Consider the following 25,636-nt stretch of genomic DNA (forward strand, 5'->3'; position numbering starts at 1 on the left):
GTTGGTGCGAATAAAATAGGCTACTGTTCGCTCAAGTCAGAGTTTAAAGACAGATTAGAGTTATTTCTTTGCTTTTTTTTGTATTTTCACAAATAACCATTTGCTTTCTAAATAAATATTGTGATAGGCCAGAGCTATATAACTGATTTTCACTGAGAGCTGTAACTCAACTGTCAGCTAATTGGTACAGTAGGCTATTTGTCAGGCATGCTGCTAAAATTGCACACTTGAAACAATCCACAATTCATTTTTTAAATAAGAAAATAATCCTCTGTGGAGAAATCATGCTCTCTGGTGTAGTATTTTGAATGATTATATTTATTTCTGTAAAGGCACCAGTAATTATATACATTTTTACATCAATCTGAAAGTTACCGATAAATAAAACAGCTGGCTGCGAAGTTTATGAGGCTGAGTTCAACTGCCAACATCACATTCAAAACAATAGGCGCCTTGCCTAAACGGCTGACTGGTTAAGCAAACTGTCTGGCACTGTCTCTGCTCTCTGAGATAAAGGCGCACAGGGTGGTAGCTTCACTCAGAGCGATGATCTGCTTGGTCCTAAAGCCAACCCCCGACCTCCAAACAGCGGTGGCATTTTAATAGAGATTGAAATGAAAGTAAATTATAACTTTTTTTGTAGCCTACTTTTAAATTGTTGGTCTTAATCTGAGATGGACATGCCCATCTGACGCCCCTGCTTGCACTTAACTCTGTGTGCCTGGTTTCTGATCTCCGCTCATACCCAGCTAAATGCCAAGGGGGGTTTAATTTGCGCATTGTGACCGTCGCCGGTCCAGCTACACCTGAACGAATTACAACTGGATACCGGTACACGCGCAGCTGGGTCAGAGCCAGGCAGCCAAAGCTCTGGAACAGGTCCGGCTGGAGTGCTAACTAAATACTGGAGTAGCCTACTAAGCGACACCCAACATGCAGGTGTTTACGAGGATGAGCCGAGGATCACTGACGATGGAGTTACCGTAAAAGTTGCTCTGGAAGATTCAACCGGATCTCGTGAAAACGAGAGAGCGAAGCGGCCACGAACCTGACGAGTTTAGCTAGACTGAGGACCGGTGGCCACGATTTGGAAGCAGTAAACTCGAATGAGAGGAGTCCTGGTCCGTTACTGGATGGAAAGATTGGGCCGATCCGAATTCAAGTGGAACACGGACGAGAGGAGTGGGACTTCGAGAGGAGAAGCCTCAGCCAGCAAAGGAGATGATCCCAAACTAACCAGTACTACTTTCGCCATGACAGGGGACACAACCATACAGTGGTTTTCTGTTTGGGACAAAACAGCAGCGTAAGTTATGATTATTCACCAAATTTGTGTGGTTATATATTATGACTAAAGCACTACGTTTCGTGAAGCAATGCAAGGGCTTACCATATCCTGCTGTCCAAACTGTGTTGTGCACGGAAAACTCGTCTGTTTTAGCGAGGTCTTCGTCCACTGTAACATCTGCATTAGTTCAGTTGGGCACAGCAGGGCACATACCCAACATATTGGGGTTCACAACCTCCAGAATGAAGCATTCGGGACCACGTTAGACTGACATTGGTATTGCGCACCAAGAGATGCTTGCTTGCTGCAGAATCCGTGCCCGTGCCGTACCGATAGCGGCATTGCTTTGGTTGAAAAACACTCACTATAGGTTGCGCGTAGGCTAGTCTACTCTGACAGGTGAATTCCAATATTAGTTTTAGTGTCTTTATATGTAATTAAAACGACTGCAAAACATTTTAATCATTAAAATGTATTTTGTTTTGCAATATATATGTTTGGTAATAGGCTACATAATTTATACCTCGCTTCGGATCTGAAACCATTCATCTAATTGAATTGACTGGACAGAGGTGTAATTATTTTTTTTCGGGGCTATACATTATTCGAACGCTTTACTTATAATGACATTTCCTTGAGAAGTAAAGCCTATGTGGTCATCAGAATTGCTGGCTAGTTCTTATCACTTCTACCTTCACAATTCCTTTACAAAAGCTATAGATTAGGCAGCCAGAACATTTCATCCCAATTTTATTCTGAATACTGAAATTATACTGAAATTATTTCATCTCCAAAATGGGATAGAGGCCTTCATTTGAAACAGGATAGTGAAGCAAAATGAATAAAAAGTCATTTCCACAACCATGCAAAGCCACTGGGCCATTTTATCATTCTTACATGTTAACTTGTTGTTGTGGCTGCCTCTTTTTGCTCGATTTAATTTGGATGAAGGAGGAAAACAACTAATCTAACAGTTTAAATCCTCTTGGTTGAAGTTATTATGACATGCTGCATAAACGTGTGCCTTTACTGTCTACCTCAGCCTTTCTCCCTGCCTCCTTCCGTTTCCCCTTAGCTGTAAATCTTGAAAAATGATATTGAGGATGGAAACTGGCATCCATTTTGATATTTCTTTCTTATGGCCAGGCAAGGGGGACTGACTGCCTACTCAAGCATGTTTTCTCCAGCTCTCAGACACTAGTACTGGACTACTTTATCTTCATTGGGTTTTAGCTCCTGATTGAATGGGTGATGAATTAAGCCCTCACGTATGTCTGAACAGGTGACTGAGTCTCATCTGGCCTCACCCATGCATTCACTCACTTGTCATTGTGTCACCATTGCTTTTCCCTCCTTTTCTCTTCCACTCCCTACCTCTCCCAGAATGCCCTGCTCTGCTTGTGCTGCCTGAGCTGTGCTGTGGTGTGTTTTACCACTATTCCCTCTAGGATGACCTGGGTAGTAGTGGTGTTATGTTCCCCAAGACAGGTTGTGTCCTCTGAGGCATGTAGACAAGGCTTTCTCTGTCTGCCTGCCTGCCTGTCTTTCTTTCTTTCTTTCTTTCTTTCTTTCTTTCTTTCTTTCTTTCTTTCTTTCTTTCTTTCTTTCTTTCTGTGTGCTTGAGCCCTGGGTGCATGCTAGCCTAGCCTAGACTCCCTGTGCGGAGGGAGAGATCGAGTGTTGAGTCTCTCACTCTCAGTGGTGTTTATTAATATAATGGCAGGGTTCATTCTTCCTAGCAGTGTGGATCCAAAATGTCCGTCATTATTGTGTCTCATGTTGATCGTTATTATCATAAATGACCCTTTCCTAAGGAATTTTCAACGTTGATAATTTGTTTCATCCATCAACTCGCTTTTTAAGTTGATACTTCCAGTAATGCACTTCGCTGTTAGTAAATATCTACATATTTGTCAATATTGCAGGAAAATCTGCCAGCCTTTGCGTGATCAATGGCAATTATTTTCTCTTGATGTTGTTTTTTTCTCTTTGTTCTTCATACGTCCAGTGGGGAAAATCTAAATATGTATTTGCATAAGATGCGGAGGGGGTCTCTGTGAGTGGTCTTTAATGTAAAGGGACCTCAGAGAGAGAGTTCATTATATATCTGGCTGGTCTTTTGAAATGCCTGCAATTCTTTCAGAGAGCTAATAGACAAACACACACACACACACACACGCACACACACACACACACACACACACACACACACACACACACACACACACACACACACGCGCGTGTACACCCTCACACACACACACGCACGCACACACACTAAGTAGTATAAGAGGCCCACTTTGTAAGGCTACAGTAATGTACTGTACACGTGGAGTCTTCCATACACAATTAGTAAGTAACTGTCTGCTGCAATATTTACGCCATAAGGAATACTTTACAGACCATCATGGGAGACATTTTATTTCTTCAACAATGTCAGTGCATTTAGTAGACTCATGCACATGGCTCCTCAACCTGAATGAAATATTATCCTAGATCAAATGGTTTCTTTCCCTCGAAATAAGCCAAATTTGATTTGAAATGAACTGAAATGAACCTAATTTGAAATGAACTTCCTTAGTCAACATCCACTCGTCTGGAAGAATATCGTTGTACTGCACCCACCAACAGTGAGGAGAGGGTGGCGTAGTTGGTTGGCATAGCTAAACACAGCTTTGGCATCCATGCAGGGACCTGGAACATGGATGTACACAGGGGCATGTTCCTAGCCCATGTCTGTGTCTCTTCTCACCCCTTGGATGGCTTCCCTTCCATTTAGTGATGCTAATGGATATAAAGTGGCACTATTTTGCTACCTACCACTGTGGAACGAACTAACTGCTCTGGAGGAAGAAGGGAAGAGAGGAGGATAGGATGGGGTGTCATAAATAATACACTATTCCGCTTTTAACCCCTCCATCCCCTCCCCTCTTTGTTTAATTTGTGTTTTTTCCCCCCAGCCCTTGTTTCCTCTCTGCGGTGGAAGTAGTGAAGCTTGGTGGCAAGATGCCACGACTAGACGGCGGATTCGTCTTGACTTGCCCCCCAGAGCTAACATCTTGGCCGGGATTCCGGATGGGGCACTTGGCCCAACCTTTTCAGGCTAGCGCCGAGCTGTATGTTTGTGATCAGCCTCTTGTTTGGTCGCTTTATCAAGATCAAATACATGCATGTAATTCATTATTTATTTTATGGACTGGTTCGAGAGAAACCTGTGAAAGGTGATGGAATTATACATAGGGTCCTCGTTTTACCTTAGTGAACTTTCCCTGGTCGGGCCAGGTCATGAAACTCCTTGTCATACCTGCTCTCCAAGACCGACCGATGAAGATAGTTTAATGTAACTACAGTTGGCTTATCAGCGTTTGATAGAAACACATTAACCCAGTATGCCTGCATTGATGCTGCATTGATGCCTGCATTACAACTAGAGGTCGACCGATTAATCGGAATGGCCGATTAATTAGGGTATTTTTGGGTGCTAATTTGCCGATTTAATTAAAAAAATATATATATATATATTTTTATACCTTTTTTTAACTGGGCAAGTCAGTTAAGAACACATTCATATTTTGAATGACGGCCTAGGAACAGTGGGTTAACTGCCTTGTTCAGGGGCAGAACGACCGATTTTCACCTTGTCAGCTCGGGGGATCCAATCTTGCAACTTTACAGTTAACTTGTCCAACGCAATAACGACCTGCTTCTCTCTCGTTGCACTCCACAAGGAGACTGTTACGCAAATGCAGTAAGCCAAGGTAAGTTGCTAGCTAGCATTAAACTTATATTATTCAAAACAATCAATCATAATCACAAGATAACTACACATGGTTGATGATATTACTAGATATTATCTAGCGTGTCCTGTGTTGCATATAATCTGACTGAGCATACAAGCATACACGTATCTAAGTATCTGACTGAGCGGCGGTAGGCAGATGCAGGCGCGTAAACATTCATTCAAACAGCACTTTCTTTGCATTTTGCCAGCAGCTCTTCGTTGTGTGTCAAGCATTGCACTGTTTATGACATCAAGCCTAACAACTCCCGAGATGAGGCTGGTGTAACTGAAGTGAAATGGCTGGCTAGTTAGCACGCGCTAATAGCGTTTCAAACGTCACTCACTCTGAGCCTTCTAGTAGTTGTTCCCCTTGCTCTGCATGGGTAACGCTGCTTCGATGGTGGCTGTTGTCGTTATGTTTCTGGTTCGAGCCCAGGGAGGAGCGAGGAGAGGGACGGAAGCTATACTGTTACACTGGCAATACTAAAGTGCCTATAAGAACATCCAATAGTCAAAGGTTAATGAAATACAAGTGGTATAGAGGGAAATAGTCCTATAATTCCTATAATAATTACATCCTAAAACTTCTTACCTGGGAATATTGAAGACTCATGTTAAAAGGAACCGCCAGCTTTCGTATGTTCTCATGTTCTGAGCAAGGAACTGAAACGTTAGCTTTCTTACATAGCACATATTGCACTTTTACTTTCTTCTCCAACACTTTGTTTTTGCATTATTTAAACCAAATTGAACATGTTTCATTATTTACTTGAGGCTAAATTGATTTTATTGATGTATTATATTAAGTTAAAATAAGTGTTCATTCAGTATTGTTGTAATTGTCATTATTACAAGTACATTTAAAAAAAACGTCCGATTAATCGGTATCGACTTTTTTGGTCCTCCAATAATCGGTATCGGTATCGGCATTGAAAAATCATAATCGGTCGACCTCTAATTACAACACATTCAAGGTCAATTACAATCACATTATAGCACCTGCTGTTGGAACAGAGCAGCATCTAAGACCACAGAAGTCACTAAAAACCTTGAGACTCAAGTCTGGCTCGGAGCTACCCATTTTATGAAAGGCTTTAAAGGCAGCCAATCATCAAACTAATGGTCTCCTTATGTTTCCTGTACCATTGTTACAGGAAACATTACAGGATACGTTAAGACTGTTTGACTTGAGTGTAATAATACGCTTGGCCACTGATTCCATTCTGCAGTACAAGGGTGTCGACAGAGCACCAAGACACAAGTCTGTGTGTCTGTGTGTGTTAGAGAGAGAGTGTCAGTGTGTGGGTTTTAATTACATTTTATAAAAGAGAGTTAAATGTGATTTGGTTTCATATTCATTCTATTAAACCCCTTTCCCATGGGGGGTATCTCAGGATAAAGTGACATTGTCTCTGGCTCTCTAACAGCTGATCTCAGACCAGTTTTGCATTGAAGTGGTTGGACTGCATGGTGCAGTGTAGTAGGTAGATTGAAGTAGGTGGGTTATGCAGCATGCTCCCCCTGGGCACAGAGTCTTGACCTTTACCACCTGCTTTTTGAGGCAAAGTGGGATACCTTGTAACATCGATCTAAGTTGGCATTTCCTGAATGTTAGCACACTAGGTAGAACGCGATGACTAAGTAATGATGTTAGATAGGATGTTGAGGGGGGGAGTTCACCTACCTCTCTCTCTCTCTCTATATATATATATATATATATGTGTCTCTCACACACACAAACACTCTTTTTCTCTTCCCTTCCGCTTTCTGTCACTCTCTCCCTCTTTTTCTCACTTGGTTAGGGTGAATGGTGTCACGCTCGTGAGGGGTTGACGTTGATCAAGACTAATAATGACACATTATACACCAGCACCCACACTCAATTAACACACTGTCTAATTAGAATAATCTAGCGGTTTATCTATGAAAGAGACTGCGAGTGGTTGTAAAACAGGGCCACGCCACATTAACTTTACTGTCCCCTTCTCCTTCTCTTTTTATTCCCATTTATATTTTAATGATAATAACCTGCTCAAACATCGGCCATTACCAAACATATTGTGTAAGCATCTTTCATTTAGTGGAGGGAAATAGATGTGGCTTCATGATAGGAGATTTGCTAACGGAGTTAGTCTGGGGAAGCAAGCATAAAGTGAATTTTAACTCCTGTCTCTCCATTGTATGTTCTAAAGGAAGACTCTATTCCTCTCTCTCTCTCTCTCTCTCTCTCTCTCTCTCTCTCTCTCTCTCTCTCTCTCTCGCCGTAGCTTTTATTGTTTCCCTCTCTTTATGTCTCTACTATATCCATTTTATCACCCTCCCTTTTGAATGGTTGTAATACACAGGAGGGACACTTGGGCAAGCAGTCTGCTTTATTTCGTTGTTATCCTGTGTCCCAACTATGATACTATTGATACCTGTATAACAGTAAATAAGGAAATACTGAAGTATGCAGGTATTGTCTGTAGCTACCACTTCAGAGCAGTACAAATAAAAGCCTCACAACATATGTGGTCAGCCACCAAAGCCTCTCTGTGTTTTTTCCCCACTGGAGTATAGCCTGCTAGTGGTAACAGTAGCGCCTACCAACAGCTACAGTTGTCTGCTAGGGATCCAAGCTAATGCTATTTTAAGCCTGAAACAACAAGGGTAACATACTTGAACTTCATGTGTTTCTGAATGACTTTGTGTAACATTGTATCACTTCAAATCCAAAGTGCTGGACTACAGAGACAAAAGAACAACATTTTTTATATATTAAAAAAAAAAAATGTTTATGTAAACCATGTGAATTATAAGTACAGTGTATCCTTTTCCTGCTGAGTGTCTTGCAGGAATCAGGCAATATCGATTATCTGCAATGGGAAATCACTTTAAGGTCTTCTCTGATCGAATATCTTTCAATATGAAGACATATTGGATTTTATATGTGGTCTCAGACTCAAATTAAAGCCATGATTTGTTTTATAGGTGAGTACACTGCTACAATCAATGTAGCCTACTATACCCTTCAGCCAGGGTTATATACAGTATATATTGAGTATTTTATCAAGGTGTATATATACACACACTGAGTGTACAAAAAATTAGGAACACCATCCTAATATTGAGTTGCTCCCCCTTTTGCTCTCAGAAAAGCCTAAATTCAAAAACGTTCAACAGGGATTCTAGCCTATGTTGACACCAATGCTTCCCACAGTTGTGTGAAGTTTTGGGTGCTGGACCATTCTTGAAACACGTGGGGAAACTGTTGAGAGTGAAAAACCTGAATGTCACACATACACAATCCATGTCTCAAGGCTTAAAAAAATCCTTATTTAACCTGTCTCCTTCCCTTCATCTACACTGATTGAAGTGAATTTAACAAGTGATATAAATAAGGGATTATAGGTTTCAAATGGATTCACCTGTCATGGAAAAAGCAGGAGTTCCTTGTGTTTTGTACACTCAGTGTATATATTGGGTACTTGAAAATATATCAATTTATATTAGTTATTTATACAGTATATATATTGGGTATTTAATCAAAGTCCAGGTTATGAATTAATTCCAATACTGCAATCAATGTGAATAACCTTTCCAGAACAGTTATCTTTAAACACAAACAGTATGGTGATCATTGTAGCAATGGGTACAGATAACAGTTATCTTTAAACACAAACAGTATGGTGGTCATTGTAGCAATGGGTACAGATAACAGTTATCTTTAAACACAAACAGTATGGTGGTCATTGTAGCAATGGGTACAGATAACAGTTATCTTTAAACACAAACAGTATGGTGATCATTGTAGCAATGGGTACAGATAACAGTTATCTTTAAACACAAACAGTATGGTGGTCATTGTAGCAATGGGTACAGATAACAGTTATCTTTAAACACAAACAGTATGGTGATCATTGTAGCAATGGGTACAGATAACAGTTATCTTTAAACACAAACAGTATGGTGGTCATTGTAGCAATGGGTACAGATAACAGTTATCTTTAAACACAAACAGTATGGTGATCATTGTAGCAATGGGTACAGATAACAGTTATCTTTAAACACAAACAGTATGGTGGTCATTGTAGCAATGGGTACAGATAACAGTTATCTTTAAACACAAACAGTATGGTGATCATTGTAGCAATGGGTACAGATAACAGTTATCTTTAAACACAAACAGTATGGTGGTCATTGTAGCAATGGGTACAGATAACAGTTATCTTTAAACACAAACAGTATGGTGGTCATTGTGGTAATGGGTATAGATAACAGTTATTGTGCTGAGATTCTGTTTTTATCATCGTGAGACTGTTTCCCCAGTAAGTGAGTGGAATGCAGATATTATATTACACGTACACACACACACACACACACACACACACACACACACACTTAGTGGTATAAGAGGCCCATTTTTCATACACAAAATTAGTAAGTAACTATCCACTGCAATATTTAGGCCTAGTTTCCATACCATATAAATACTGTATAGTACCATCATTTGAGACGAACATTTTTTTTCAATATTTGCAACATATTCAGTGCAAGCATGTGGCTTCTCAACCTGAACGAAGGAGCATCCTGGTACAAATGGATTCCCCCACAAAATAACCTAAAATTAACTGAACTGAAATAAATTTAACTGAAATAAAATTAACTTCCAAAGTCAACAAAATGTTATATTCTTCTATCCTCGTGGGGACCTAATATTAATTTCCATAAAAAAATCCTATTTCCCCTATCCCCTAACACCAAACTTAACCCTTACTATAACCCTAACCATAGCCCATAACAATAGCCCTAAACGTAAACCTTTATTTTGTATGTATTTTTTATTTATTTCACCTGTATTTAACCAGGTACGCACGCTGGTTGAGAACAATTTCTCATTTATAACTGCGACATGGCCAAGATAAAGCAAAGCAGTGTGACACAAACAACAACACAGAGTTACACATGGAATAAACAAGTGCACAGTCAATAACACATTAGAAAAAAAGAAAGCCTATATACAGTCTGTGAAAATGATGTGAGGAGGTAAGGCAATAAATAGGCCATGGTAGCGTAGTAATTACCATTTATCAAATTAACACTGGAGTGATAGATGAGCAGATGATGATGTGCAAGTAGAAATACTGGTGTGCATAAGACCAGAAAAGTAAATAAAACAATATGGGGGTGCGGTAGGTAGATTGGGTGGGCTATTTACAGATGGGCTATGTACAGCTGCAGCGATCGGTTAGCTACTCAGATAGCTGATATTTAAAGTTATTGAGGGAAATATAAGTCTCCAGCTTCAGTGATTTTTGCAATTAGTTCCAGTCACTGGCAGCAGAGAACTGGAAGGAAAGGCGGCCAAAGGAGGTGTTGGCTTTGGGGATGACCAGTGAGATATACCTGCTGGAGCACACGCTACGGGTGGGTGTTGTTATCGTGACCAGTGAGCTGAGATAAGGTGGAGCTTTACCTAGCATAGACTTATAGATGGCCTTGAGCCAGTGGGTCTGGTGACGAATATGTAGCGAGGGCCAGCTGACTAGAGCATACAGGTCGCAGTTGTGGGTGGTATAAGGAGCTTGGTGACAAAATGGATGGCAATGTGATAGACTGCATCCAGTTTGCTGAGTAGAGTATTGGAAGCTATTTTGTAAATGAAATCGCCGAAGTCAAGGATCGGTAGAATAGTCCGTTTTATGAGGGTATGTTTGGCGGCGTGATTGAAGGAGGCTTTGTTGCAAAATAGGAAGCAGATTCTAGATTTCATTTTGGATTGGATATGTTTAATATGAGTCTGGAAGGAGAGTTTACAGTCTAGCCAGACACCTAGGTATTTGCAGTTGTCCACATATTCTAAGTCGGTACCGTCCAGTGTAGTGATGCTAGTTGGGCGGGCGGGTGCCGGCAGCGAACGGTTGAAGAGCATGCATTGGGTTTTACTAGCGTTTAAGAGCAGTTGGAGGCCACGGAAGGAGTGTTGTATGGCATTGAAGCTTGTTTGGAGGTCAGTTAACAGAGTGTGCTAAGAAGGGCCAAATGTATACAGAATCACCCACAGCAAGTGTGACAGGTTAAAGGAAATATTCATAGCCTGTTATACATTAAAAAGTATTAGTAAGTTTATAGTATGTGAGGATCGTAAAAAAACTAAGGTTAAAAAGATGCATTCAGTATTAGTTGATAGAGATTGATAACATTCATATAATTGGGTTAAAGTTAAAATCTGTCAAGCCTACAAAGGGTACGAATTGTGAGTAATGTGTAAACATTATATTGATTACTTTATTTTGTGGTGCCTAAAAGTGTTAATCTGTGATCTACAAAATGCTCTTAATCTATGAGCCGGAGATCGATTGCTCTGGTCTCCACCCATATTCCTGGGGAAATCGCGGTCTTTTCTCATTGAACTAAAAGTTGAATTGAGAATACAACACCGTATCACTCTCGTGATTATTTCTCCCCTGTTTTCAGGTACTTTATTGATGATAAAAAAAAGTCATTTAAATGTAATAACTCGCTAACGTTAAGAGTGTTTAAGGTGTGTCTTAGTAACATCTTGAGGAAGTTAGAGTTAAGTTTGCAGAGAGTAATATGAGCCCTGCTCGGTTGTAGCGAAGAATAGCATCGTACTGAGAGAAGCTGCCATTTTATGTTGATTGTGAATGAACATGTGCGTTGTTAATAAGATATTTTGCTGTGTTATTTGTATAATGGTTTTTCTGTTGTTTTGTAACGTGTTACTTTTGTGAAATGATTGAACTAAAAGTTGAATTGAGAATACAACAACGTATCACTCTCGTGATTATTTCTCCCCTGTTTTCAGGGGCGTAACACAAGAGCGACATCGTTGATATATACAGAGAAAAGAGTCGGCCCGAGAATTGAACCCTGTGGTATTGGGGGATTTTTATTTTTGTATTGCTTGTAACGGCTTCTGGTAATGCAAGTTATTGTGTTGTTAGGGGAATAACCTGTGTGTAAAAATCTGCTGCTGTATTTTTTTGTGTTATCTGTGATGGTTTTGTTTGTCTTGTGTAGTTTCATTCATTCATTGTATCTAAACTGTATGTGTAAACATGTATCCGCAGGACCCAGCTGTAAAAGAGACCTTGGTCTCAGCCTGTGTTCCTTGTTGAAATAAAGGTATAATCATTTAACTAGTTAAGTCAGATAAGAGCAAATTATTATTTACAATGACAGCCTACCCCCGCCAAACCCAGACGATGCAAGGCAAATTGTGCCCAGCTCTATATGACTTTCAATCACAGCTGGATGTGATTCAGCCTGGATTCAAACCAGGGACTGTAGTGACGCCTCTTACACTGAGATGCGGTGCCTTAGACCGCTGTGCCACTCGAGAGCATCATGCTCTGGTTGTTTTTCAGTGGCAGGGACTCGGAGACCTGTCAGGATTGAGGGGAAGTGTCACCTTCTGACCTTAGTTCCTTTGTTTTGTCTTTGTTTTAGTATGGTCAGGGCGTGAGTTGGGGTGGGCAGTCTCTTTGTTTTTCTAGGTTGGTTTTTGAGTTTGGCCTGGTATGGTTCTCAATCAGAGGCAGGTGTCGTTAGTTGTCTCTGATTGAGAATCATACTTCGGTAGCCTTTTTCCACCTGTGTTTCGTGGGTTTCATTGGTTCGTTCTTCCTAGTTGTTATTTTGTTTAGTGTTCAGTTTTGATTATATTAAAAATCATGAACACTTACCACGCTGCACCTTGGTCCTCACCTTCTTCCACCGAACCAGCACAGGCGTCACAAAATCACAAATAGTGATAAAATAAATCACTTACCTTTGAAGATTATCCTCTTTTTGCAATCCCAAGGGTCCCAGCTACACAACAAATGTTTGTTTTGTTCGATAAAGTCCTTCTTTATATACCAAAAATGTCTGTTTAGTTGGCGCGTTTGATAGACACCTTGGATAAACTACAACTACTTGTTCGTTTTTCAAAAAACAAGCCTGAAACCCTTTCTAAAGACTGTTGACATCTAGTGGAAGCCATAGGAACTGCAATCTGGGAGGAATTTCTTTGAATATCCCATAGGCTTGCATTGAAATGGCCTGTGACCTCAAAAATATTTTTCCAGAATGATTCTCCTCGGGTTTTTGACTGCCATATCATTTTTGTTATACTCACAGACATTATTTTAACAGTTTCAGTGTTTTCTATCCAATGCTACCAATTATATGCATATCCTAGCTTCTGGGCCTGAGTAACAGGCAGTTTACTTTGGGCACGTCAGTCATCCGGATTTGAGAATACTGCCCCCTAGCCTTAAAAAGTTAATGAAGATGAGCAGTAATGACTGTATAAGATTAATTATTCAAATGCTGAGCTATATTGTATGCAAAAAAATGTAATTATATTTATACTAATGCAATTGCTCGAAGAATTAGATTTTGTTTAACAAGTAATAATTTTTTAGGTAGGGGTCAAAATTATTTCCACCTGAAGATTCTTATGAAGTAGTCAAAAGTGTTGTATTTGTTCCCATATTCCTAGCACGCAATGATTATTATCTGACTCTACAAACTTGTTGGCTGCATTTGCAGTTCGTTTTGGTTGTGTTTCAGATTATTTAGTCCCCAATAGAAATAAATCATAAATAATGCATTGTGTCATTATGGAGTCACTTTTATTGTAAATAATAATAGAAAATGTTTCTAAACAGTTCTACATTAATGTTGATGCTGCCATAATTACGAATAATCATGAATGAATCGTGAATAATGATGAGTGAGAAAGTTACAGAGGCTCAAAGATCATACCCTCTAGACATGCTAATTTCCCCTGTTATTGTAATGGTGAGAGGTTAGCATGTCTTGGGGGTATGATCTTTGACCCTCAGTAACTTTCATTTGTTAAAATGGTTAGTACAGTTATTTTATTTTCATGACAGTCCTACTCCATAATCTGTGGTTACACATACAATTAGCATGCAAGTCCAAGGTGTTATGACGCTGTTGTAGGCCTACTGCAGGAACATATAGAGATGTCTTCTAGTTTTTATGGAATAGATTGGTAAACAATTCAAGGTTTTTATGTTTTATTTCCATGAAGATGTAAAGCTAAACACTGTTGATACAGAAGGCTAACTAGCAAACATTTATAGTCAAGACAGTTTAACAGAAAAACTTAAAAACTAAATATTTCAAACCAACAACAGCCCCCTCTCATAGAGCTCAAAGAGCATCCGATGCTTACATTTGATCACAAAAGCTTGAAAAATGCAGTCGAAGAGAGAACTATCTTATTTTCTATCAAATGCTTATTGAAGAGGGTTACCTTTGAATAAAAAAAAAAACACTTGTGTTCCTTAGGAAGGCTGTGTGGGGCTGCCGTGCAAGGAGACAGATGACTACACACACATAAACACATACAGAGACATCGACACACGCTCGGGCACACACTCACGCACGCACGCATGCACACACAAACACGTACGCACATACGCACACAAACACACACACATACACACACACACAGAAAAAAAGATAAACAAACTACTGGTCTAAAGTTTTAGAGCACCTACTCATTCAAGGGTTTTTCTTCATTTTTACTATTTTCTACATTGTAGAATAATAGTGAAGACATCAAAACTATGAAATAACAGATATGGAATCATGTAGTAACCAAAAATGCGTTATTTTATATTTGAGATTCTTCAAATAGACACCTTTTGCCTTGATGACAGCTTTGCACACTCTTGGCATTCTTTTAACCAGCTTCACCTGTAATGCTTTTCCAACAGTGTTGGAGTTCCACATATGCTGAGTACTTGTTAGCTGCTTTTCCTTAACTCTGTGGTCCGACTCATCCCAAACCATCTCAATTTGGTTGAGGTCGGGGTTGTGTAGGCCAGGTCATCTGATGCAGCACTCCATCACTCTCCTTCTTGGTAAAATAGCCCTTACACAACCTGGACGTGTGTTGGGTCATTGTCCTGTTGAAAAAGAAATGATGATCCCACTAAGCCAAAACCAGATGGGATGATGTATCGCTGCAGAATGCTGTGGTACCATGCTGGTTAAGTGTGCCTTGAATTCTAAATAAATTACAGACCATGTCACCAGAAACCCACCCCAACACCATAACACCTTCTCCTCCATGCTTTACAGTGGGAAATACACATGCGGAGATCATCTGTTCACCCAAAATCAAAATTAAATCAAATGTATTTACAAAGCTTATATCTCAAAATGCTATACAGAAACCAAGCCTAAAACACCAAACAGCAAGCAATGCAGGTGTAGAAGCACGGTGGCTAGGAAAAACTACACCACGTCCCACAAAGACACGGTGGTTTGAACCAAAAAATCTCCAATTTGGTCTTCAGACCAAAGGACAAATTTCCACCGTTCTAATGTCCAATGCTCGTGTTTCTTGGCCCAAACAAGTCTCTTCTTCTTATTGGTGTCTTTTAGTAGTGGTTTCTTTGCAGCAATTTAACCATGAAGACCAGATTCACACAGTCTCATCTGAACAGTTGATGTTGAGATGTGTCTGTTACTTGAACTCGGTGAAGCATTTATTTGGGCTGCAATTTCTGAGGCTGGTAACTCTAATGAACTTGTCCTCTGCAGCAGAGGTAACTCTGGGTCTTCCTTTCCTGTGGCGTTCCTCATGAGAGCCAGTTTCATCATAGCGCTTGATGGTTTTTGCGACTGCACCTGAAGAAACTTTCAAAGTTCTAGAAATGGCTGACCTTCATGGTGTTTCTCTTCGCTTATTTGAGCCGCTCTCGCCATAATATGGACTTGGTCTTTTACCAAATAGGGCTATCTTCTGTATACCACCCCTACCTTGTCACAACACCATTGAATGGCTCAAACACATTAAGAAGGAAATAAATTCCACAAACAAACTTTTAACCCTGTTGCTGTGTTCCCGGTCGAATTGGACCAATTTACAAGTTCTCTCTCTGAAAAATGTAGTTAATTCAATCTGATTATCATAAGGTTCCGTGACTTTGTCCACACAGGGCATCTGAACACACAAAATATATTTTGATGATTTTCATTACATTTTTGGCGTTTTATTTAACTTTTGTACACCTGTGGTGTTCCCGGTCAAAGATTACCGGTCAGTGGAAATTAATGGATGAGACTTCAATTAGTGTATTCATTTGAGTTCAGGCACATGCCCATTCATCAGATGGACACACTTCCTCTCCTAGACCCCCACATGCATGTGTGTTTGAGCACAAACACATACACACCTCACTCCCCTTCTTGCTTCCATGGCAACCCCCACTGGAACCTTTCCCCCATGGAAACCACACCTGTTGGCATTCTCACAAACAATCGCAACATTGTTTCAATAATAAATACAACTTTTCTCGCAGTTCTGCTATTTCAATTTTTTTGGGGGCCTTGTTCACAATTCATTCTGTGGCAGCACAATGACCAAACAATATACTGTATGTGAGGCTCTTGATAATGACACTGGAGAGGAGGAGAGAGTCCTTGTTAAACTTTGACACAAAGTAGCCTGTGATAAATAGCACAATATGTTTCACATATACACAATTTGTTTTTGTCAAAATAATCCATACATTATGCTTTTTTTTTTTACTCATAAACAAGTTTTATGAACTCAGGTCAATGAGGCCTACAGTCCATAAATAGGAAATACAAGTTCAAAACGTGTAATGTTCACAATAACTTAAGTTGATATAAGTATCTAACACAACATTAAGTGATAATATATGTATTATTATGTATTTATAATCAGCTATAATGGGGCAGTCATTTTGGACCGAGAACACAGAATGAATTAACATGAAACGAACAGAACAGGAGGGTTAAGAAGGCACACCTGTTAATTGAGATGCAGTCCAGGTGACTACCTCATGGAGCTGGTTGAGAAAATGCCAAGAGTGTGCAAGGCTGTCATCCAGGCAAAGGGTGGCTATTTGAAGGATCTCAAATATAAAATATATTTGGATTTGTTTAACACTTTTTTGGTTACTACATGATTCCATATATGTTATTTCATAGTTTTGATGTCTATTCTACAATTTAAAAAATCTTAAAAATAAAGAAGAGTTTTGGGTGCTGGACCATTCTTGAAACACGTGGGGAAACTGTTGAGAGTGAAAAACCTGAATGTCAAACATACACAATCCATGTCTCAAGGCTTAAAAAAATCCTTATTTAACCTGTCTCCTTCCCTTCATCTACACTGATTGAAGTGAATTTAACAAGTGATATAAATAAGGGATTATAGGTTTCAAATGGATTCACCTGTCATGGAAAAAGCAGGAGTTCCTTGTGTTTTGTACACTCAGTGTATATATTGGGTACTTGATAATATATCAATTTATATTAGTTATTTATACAGTATATATATTGGGTATTTAATCAAAGTCCAGGTTATGAATTAATTCCAATACTGCAATCAATGTGAATAACCTTTCCAGAACAGTTATCTTTAAACACAAACAGTATGGTGGTCATTGTAGCAATGGGTACAGATAACAGTTATCTTTAAACACAAACAGTTTGGTGATCATTGTAGCAATGGGTACAGATAACAGTTATCTTTAAACACAAACAGTATGGTGATCATTGTAGCAATGGGTACAGATAACAGTTATCTTTAAACACAAACAGTATGGTGGTCATTGTGGTAATGGGTACAGATAACAGTTATCTTTAAACACAAACAGTATGGTGGTCATTGTGGTAATGGGTATAGATAACAGTTATTGTGCTGAGATTCTGTTTTTATCATCGTGAGACTGTTTCCCCAGTAAGTGAGTGGAATGCAGATATTATATTACACGTACACACACACACACACACACACACACACACACACACACACACACTTAGTGGTATAAGAGGCCCATTTTTCATACACAAAATTAGTAAGTAACTATCCACTGCAATATTTAGGCCTAGTTTCCATACCATATAAATACTGTATAGTACCATCATTTGAGACGAACATTTTTTTTCAATATTTGCAACATATTCAGTGCAAGCATGTGGCTTCTGAACCTGAACGAAGGAGCATCCTGGTACAAATGGATTCCCCCACAAAATAACCTAAAATTAACTGAAATGAACTGAAATAAATTTAACTGAAATAAAATGAACTTCCAAAGTCAACAAAATGTTATATTCTCCTAATATTAATTTACATAAAAAATCCTATTTCCCCTATCCCCTAACACCAAACTTAACCCTTACTATAACCCTAACCATAGCCCATAACTATATCCCTAAACGTAAACCTGTATTTTGTATGTATTTTTTATTTATTTCACCTGTATTTAACCAGGTACGCACGCTGGTTGAGAACAATTTCTCATTTATAACTGTGACATGGCCAAGATAAAGCAAAGCAGTGCGACACAAACAACAACACAGAGTTACACATGGAATAAACAAGCGCACAGTCAATAACACATTAGAAAAAAAGAAAGTCTATATACAGTCTGTGAAAATGGTGTGAGGAGGTAAGGCAATAAATAGGCCATGGTAGCGTAGTAATTACCATTTATCAAATTAACACTGGAGTGATAGATGAGCAGATGATGATGTGCAAGTAGAAATACTGGTGTGCAAAAGACCAGAAAAGTAAATAAAAACAGTATGGGGGTGCGTTAGGTAGATTGGGTGGGCTATTTACAGATGGGCTATGTACAGCTGCAGCGATCGGTTAGCTACTCAGATAGCTGATATTTAAAGTTATTGAGGGAAATATAAGTCTCCAGCTTCAGTGATTTTTGCAATTAGTTCCAGTCACTGGCAGCAGAGAACTGGAAGGAAAGGCGGCCAAAGGAGGTGTTGGCTTTGGGGATGACCAGTGAGATATACCTGCTGGAGCACACGCTACGGGTGGGTGTTGTTATCGTGACCAGTGAGCTGAGATAAGGTGGAGCTTTACCTAGTATAGACTTATAGATGACCTTGAGCCAGTGGGTCTGATGACGAATATGTAGCGAGGGCCAGCTGACTAGAGCATACAGGTCGCAGTTGTGGGTGGTATAAGGAGCTTGGTGACAAAACGGATGGCAATGTGATAGACTGCATCCAGTTTGCTGAGTAGAGTATTGGAAGCTATTTTGTAAATGAAATCGCCGAAGTCAAGGATCGGTAGAATAGTCCGTTTTATGAGGGTATGTTTGGCGGCGTGATTGAAGGAGGCTTTGTTGCAAAATAGGAAGCAGATTCTAGATTTCATTTTGGATTGGATATGTTTAATATGAGTCTGGAAGGAGAGTTTACAGTCTAGCCAGACACCTAGGTATTTGCAGTTGTCCACATATTCTACGTCGGTACCGTCCAGTGTAGTGATGCTAGTTGGGCGGGCGGGTGCCGGCAGCGAACGGTTGAAGAGCATGCATTGGGTTTTACTAGCGTTTAAGAGCAGTTGGAGGCCACGGAAGGAGTGTTGTATGGCATTGAAGCTCGTTTGGAGGTCAGTTAACAGAGTGTGCTAAGAAGGACCAAATGTATAGAGAATCACCCACAGCAGGTGTGACAGGTTAAAGGAAATATTCATAGCCTGTTATACATTAAAAAGTATTAGTAAGTTTATAGTATGTGAGGATCGTAAAAAAACTAAGGTTAAAATGATGCATTCAGTATTAGTTGATAGAGATTGATAACATTCATATAATTGGGTTAAAGTTAAAATCTGTCAAGCGTACAAAGGGTACGAATTGTGAGTAATGTGTAAACGTTATATTGATTACTTTATTTTGTGGTGCCTAAAAGTGTTAATCTGTGATCTACAAAATGCTCTTAATCTATGAGCCGGAGATCGATTGCTCTGGTCTCCACCCATATTCCTGGGGAAATCGCGGTCTTTTCTCATTGAACTAAAAGTTGAATTGAGAATACAACACCGTATCACTCTCGTGATTATTTCTCCCCTGTTTTCAGGTACTTTATTGATGATAAAAAAGAGTAATTTAAATGTAATAACTCGCTAACGTTAAGAGTGTTTAAGGTGTGTCTTAGTAACATCTTGAGGAAGTTAGAGTTAAGTTTGCAGAGAGTAATATGAGCCCTGCTCGGTTGTAGCGAAGAATAGCATCGTACTGAGAGAAGCTGCCATTTTATGTCGATTGTGAATGAACATGTGCGTTGTTAATAAGATATTTTGCTGTGTTATTTGTATAAGGGTTTTTCTGTTGTTTTGTAACGTGTTACTTTTGTGAAATGATTGAACTAAAAGTTGAATTGAGAATACAACACCGTATCACTCTCGTGATTATTTCTCCCCTGTTTTCAGGGGCGTAACACATGAGCGACATCGTTGATATATACAGAGAAAAGAGTCGGCCCGAGAATTGAACCATGTGGTATTGGGGGATTTTTATTTTTGTATTGCTTGTAACTGCTTCTGGCAATGCAAGTTATTGTGTTGTTAGGGGAATAACCTGTGTGTAAAAATCTGCTGCTGTATTTTTTTGTGTTATCTGTGATGGTTTTGTTTGTCTTGTGTAGTTTCATTCATTCATTGTATCTAAACTGTATGTGTAAACATGTATCCGCAGGGCCCAGCTGTAAAAGAGACCTTGGTCTCAGCCTGTGTTCCTTGTTGAAATAAAGGTATAATCATTTAACTAGTTAAGTCAGATAAGAGCAAATTATTATTTACAATGACAGCCTACCCCCGCCAAACCCAGACGATGCTAGGCAAATTGTGCACGGCTCTATATGACTTTCAATCACAGCTGGATGTGATTCAGCCTGGATTCAAACCAGGGACTGTAGTGACGCCTCTTACACTGAGATGCGGTGCCTTAGACCGCTGTGCCACTTGAGAGCATAATGCTCTGTTTTTTTTTCAGTGGCAGGGACTCGGAGACCTGTCAGGATTGAGGGGAAGTGTCACCTTCTGACCTTAGTTCCTTTGTTTTGTCTTTGTTTTAGTATGGTCAGGGCGTGAGTTGGGGTGGGCAGTCTATTTGTTTTTCTAGGTTGGTTTTTGAGTTTGGCCTGGTATGGTTCTCAATCAGAGGCAGGTGTCGTTAGTTGTCTCTGATTGAGAATCATACTTCGGTAGCCTTTTTCCACCTGTGTTTCGTGGGTTTCATTGGTTCGTTCTTCCTAGTTGTTATTTTGTTTAATGTTCAGTTTTGATTATATTAAAAATCATGAACACTTACCACGCTGCACCTTGGTCCTCACCTTCTTCCACCGAACCAGCACAGGCGTCACAAAATCACAAATAGTGATAAAATAAATCACTTACCTTTGAAGATTATCCTCTTTTTGCAATCCCAAGGGTCCCAGCTACACAACAAATGTTTGTTTTGTTCGATAAAGTCCTTCTTTATATACCAAAAATGTCTGTTTAGTTGGCGCGTTTGATAGACACCTTGGATAAACTACAACTACTTGTTCGTTTTTCAAAAAACAAGCCTGAAACCCTTTCTAAAGACTGTTGACATCTAGTGGAAGCCATAGGAACTGCAATCTGGGAGGAATTTCTTTGAATATCCCATAGGTTTGCATTGAAATGGCCTGTGACCTCAAAAATATTTTTCCAGAATGATTCTCCTCGGGTTTTTGACTGCCATATAATTTTTGTTATACTCACAGACATTATTTTAACAGTTTCAGAGTGTTTTCTATCCAATGCTACCAATTATATGCATATCCTAGCTTCTGGGCCTGAGTATCAGGCAGTTTACTTTGGGCACGTCAGTCTTCCGGATTTGAGAATACTGCCCCCTAGCCTTAAAAAGTTAATGAAGATGAGCAGTAATGACTGTATAAGATTAATTATTCAAATGCTGAGCTATATTGTATGCAAAAAAATGAAATTATATTTATACTAATGCAATTGCTCGAAGAATTAGATTTTGTTTAACAAGTAATAATTTTTTAGGTAGGGGTCAAAATTATTTCCACCTGAAGATTCTTATGAAGTAGTCAAAAGTGTTGTATTTGTTCCCATATTCCTAGCACGCAATGATTATTATCTGACTCTACAAACTTGTTGGCTGCATTTGCAGTTCGTTTTGGTTGTGTTTCAGATTATTTAGTCCCCAATAGAAATTAATTATAAATAATGCATTGTGCCATTATGGAGTCACTTTTATTGTAAATAAGAATAGAACATGTTTCTAAACAGTTCTACATTAATGTTGATGCTGCCATAATTACGAATTATCATGAATGAATCGTGAATAATGATGAGTGAGAAAGTTACAGAGGCTCAAAGATCATACCCTCTAGACATGCTAATTTCCCCTGTTATTGTAATGGTGAGAGGTTAGCATGTCTTGGGGGTATGATCTTTGACCCTCAGTAACTTTCATTTGTTAAAATGGTTAGTACAGTTATTTTATTTTCATTTTCATTTTCCTAGTCCATAATCTGTGGTTACACATACAATTAGCATGCAAGTCCAAGGTGTTATGACGCTGTTGTAGGCCTACTGCAGGAATATATAGAGATGTATTCTAGTTTTTATGGAATAGATTGGTAAACAATTCAAGGTTTTTATGTTTTATTTCCATGAAGATGTAAAGCTAAACACTGTCGATACAGAAGGCTAACTAGCAAACATTTATAGTCAAGACAGTTTAACAGAAAAAATTAAAAACTAAATATTTCAAACCAACAACAGCCCCCTCTCATAGAGCTCAAAGAGCATCCGATGCTTACATTTGATCACAAAAGCTTGAAAAATGCAGTCGAAGAGAGAACTATCTTATTTTCTATCAAATGCTTATTGAAGAGGGTTACCTTTGAATAAAAAAAAAAACACTTGTGTTCCTTAGGAAGGCTGTGTGGGGCTGCCGTGCAAGGAGACAGATGACTACACACACATAAACACATACAGAGACATCGACACACGCTCGGGCACACACACACGCACGCACGCATGCACACACAAACACGTACGCACATACGCACACAAACACACACACATACATTTTAAACATTTGAATACAAAGTGGCTCTGGGAAGAATCGTTTCCTGCTTTGCTGCACTGTGGCATCATGGGTCGGCTAATTCAGTGAAGTGGAAAGCATACAAAGAGGAGCACAAACGCTAGTATTCCATATCTCTCTCTCACACACACACACACACATACACACACATACACACACACATACACACACATACACACACACACAGAAAAAAAGATAAACAAACTACTGGTCTAAAGTTTTAGAGCACCTACTCATTCAAGGATTTTTCTTCATTTTTACTATTTTCTACATTGTAGAATAATAGTGAAGACATAAAAAATATGAAATAACAGATATGGAATCATGTAGTATCCAAAAATGCGTTATTTTATATTTGAGATTCTTCAAATAGACACCTTTTGCCTTGATGACAGCTTTGCACACTCTTGGCATTCTTTTAACCAGCTTCACCTGTAATGCTTTTCCAACAGTGTTGGAGTTCCACATATGCTGAGTACTTGTTAGCTGCTTTTCCTTAACTCTGTGGTCCGACTCATCCCAAACCATCTCAATTTGGTTGAGGTCGGAGTTGTGTAGGCCAGGTCATCTGATGCAGCACTCCATCACTCTCCTTCTTGGTAAAATAGCCCTTACACAACCTGGAGGTTTGTTGGGTCATTGTCCTGTTGAAAAAGAAATGATGATCCCACTAAGCCAAAACCAGATGGGATGATGTATCGCTGCAGAATGCTGTGGTACCATGCTGGTTAAGTGTGCCTTGAATTCTAAATAAATTACAGACCATGTCACCAGAAACCCACCCCAACACCATAACACCTTCTCCTCCATGCTTTACAGTGGGAAATACACATGCGGAGATCATCTGTTCACCCAAAATCAAAATTAAATCAAATGTATTTACAAAGCTTATATCTCAAAATGCTATACAGAAACCAAGCCTAAAACACCAAACAGCAAGCAATGCAGGTGTAGAAGCACGGTGGCTAGGAAAAACTACACCACGTCCCACAAAGACACGGTGGTTTGAACCAAAAAATCTCCAATTTGGTCTTCAGACCAAAGGACAAATTTCCACCGTTCTAATGTCCAATGCTCGTGTTTCTTGGCCCAAACAAGTCTCTTCTTCTTATTGGTGTCTTTTAGTAGTGGTTTCTTTGCAGCAATTTAACCATGAAGACCAGATTCACACAGTCTCATCTGAACAGTTGATGTTGAGATGTGTCTGTTACTTGAACTCTGTGAAGCATTTATTTGGGCTGCAATTTCTGAGGCTGGTAACTCTAGAAATGTTCCGTATTGGCTGACCTTCATGGTGTTTCTCTTCGCTTATTTGAGCCGCTCTCGCCATAATATGGACTTGGTCTTTTACCAAATAGGGCTATCTTCTGTATACCACCACTACCTTGTCACAACAACATTGAATGGCTCAAACACATTAAGAAGGAAATAAATTCCACAAACAAACTTTTAACCCTGCTGCTGTGTTCCTGGTCGAATTGGACCAATTTACAAGTTCTCTCTCTGAAAAATGTAGTTAATTCAATCTGATTGTCATAAGGTTCAGTGACTTTGTCCACACAGGGCATCTGAACACACAAAATATATTTAGATGATTTTCATTACATTTTTGGCGTTTTATTTAACTTTTGTACACCTGTGGTGTTCCCGGTCAAAGATTACCGGTCATTGGAAATTAATGGATGAGACTTCAATTAGTGTATTCATTTGAGTTCAGGCACATGCCCATTCATCAGATGGACACACTTCCTCTCCTAGACCCCCACATGCATGTGTGTTTGAGCACAAACACATACACACCTCACTCCCCTTCTTGCTTCCATGGCAACCCCCACTGGAACCTTTCCCCCATGGAAACCACACCTGTTGGCATTCTCACAAACAATCGCAACATTGTTTCAATAATAAATACAACTTTTCTCGCAGTTCTGCTATTTCAATTTTTTTGGGGGCCTTGTTCACAATTCATTCTGTGGCAGCACAATGACCAAACGATATACTGTATGTGAGGCTCTTGATAATGACACTGGAGAGGAGGAGAGAGTCCTTGTTAAACTTTGACACAAAGTAGCCTGTGATAAATAGCACAATATGTTTCACATATACACAATTTGTTTTTGTCAAAATAATCCATACATTATGCTTTTTTTTTTTTTACTCATAAACAAGTTTTATGAACTCAGGTCAATGAGGCCTACAGTCCATAAATAGGAAATACAAGTTCAAAACGTGTAATGTTCACAATAACTTAAGTTGATATAAGTATCTAACACAACATTAAGTGATAATATATGTATTATTATGGATTTCTAATCAGCTATAACGGGGCAGTCATTTTGGACCGAGAACACAGAATGAATTAACATGAAACGAACAGAACAGGAGGGTTAAGAAGGCACACCTGTTAATTGAGATGCAGTCCAGGTGACTACCTCATGGAGCTGGTTGAGAAAATGCCAAGAGTGTGCAAGGCTGTCATCCAGGCAAAGGGTGGCTATTTGAAGGATCTCAAATATAAAATATATTTGGATTTGTTTAACACTTTTTTGGTTACTACATGATTCCATATATGTTATGTCATAGTTTTGATGTCTATTCTACAATTTAAAAAATCTTAAAAATAAAGAAGACCCTTGAATGAGGTGTTCTAAAACT

At 39.2% G+C, this 25,636-nt stretch overlaps 1 long non-coding RNA gene across 1 annotated transcript in view; it reads left to right on the top strand.

Annotated features, from left to right (window-relative positions):
• The first annotated feature begins 520 nt into the window (after positions 1-520).
• The window catches only part of LOC118936445, a 125,373-nt gene continuing 100,257 nt past the window's right edge, over positions 521-25,636 (top strand). The window contains exon 1 of the long non-coding RNA XR_005035465.1: positions 521-1,306. This is a non-coding gene — a long non-coding RNA (uncharacterized LOC118936445). The remainder of the gene's footprint in view (positions 1,307-25,636) is intronic.

The sequence above is a fragment of the Oncorhynchus mykiss genome, chromosome 13, assembly GCF_013265735.2.
Source record: "Oncorhynchus mykiss isolate Arlee chromosome 13, USDA_OmykA_1.1, whole genome shotgun sequence".
In the NCBI taxonomy this organism is placed as follows: Eukaryota; Metazoa; Chordata; class Actinopteri; order Salmoniformes; family Salmonidae; genus Oncorhynchus; species Oncorhynchus mykiss.